The following is a 364-nucleotide window of genomic DNA, read 5'->3' as shown; positions in this document are numbered from 1 at the left end:
GGGGACGGACTCTTGGCCCTGCCTGCGCGGTTCTGCCGGGCACCGAGACCCCCGTGCCGTGTCCGGGGTCACCTCGGTGCCGTGTCCGGGTATGGAATCCTATATGTGTGTCCCCCCCCCGGTGCACCGGGACGATGCCGCTGCCCACCCGGAGGGCTGCAGGGTTTTTCGGTCCTGTCGGTGTGTCGTCCCCCCCGCCCCCGCTACCGGGATCCCGACCGCTCCGGTCGGGTGGTTGATCTCCGGTTTCATTGGCAATGATCACCCCGGGGGTGGGGGGGGGGGATAGGGGTCCCGTAGGCCGGCACGCGCTGGGGCTGCACCGGTACCGGCACCGGGAGCGGGACCGCGCGCGCTGCGGGCA

Source organism: Haliaeetus leucocephalus, unplaced genomic scaffold (assembly GCF_000737465.1).
Source record: "Haliaeetus leucocephalus isolate CR32 unplaced genomic scaffold, Haliaeetus_leucocephalus-4.0 Scaffold517, whole genome shotgun sequence".
Lineage (NCBI taxonomy): Eukaryota > Metazoa > Chordata > Aves > Accipitriformes > Accipitridae > Haliaeetus > Haliaeetus leucocephalus.
The sequence above is the reverse complement of the archived record's forward strand: the minus strand, read 5'-3'. Positions refer to the sequence as shown.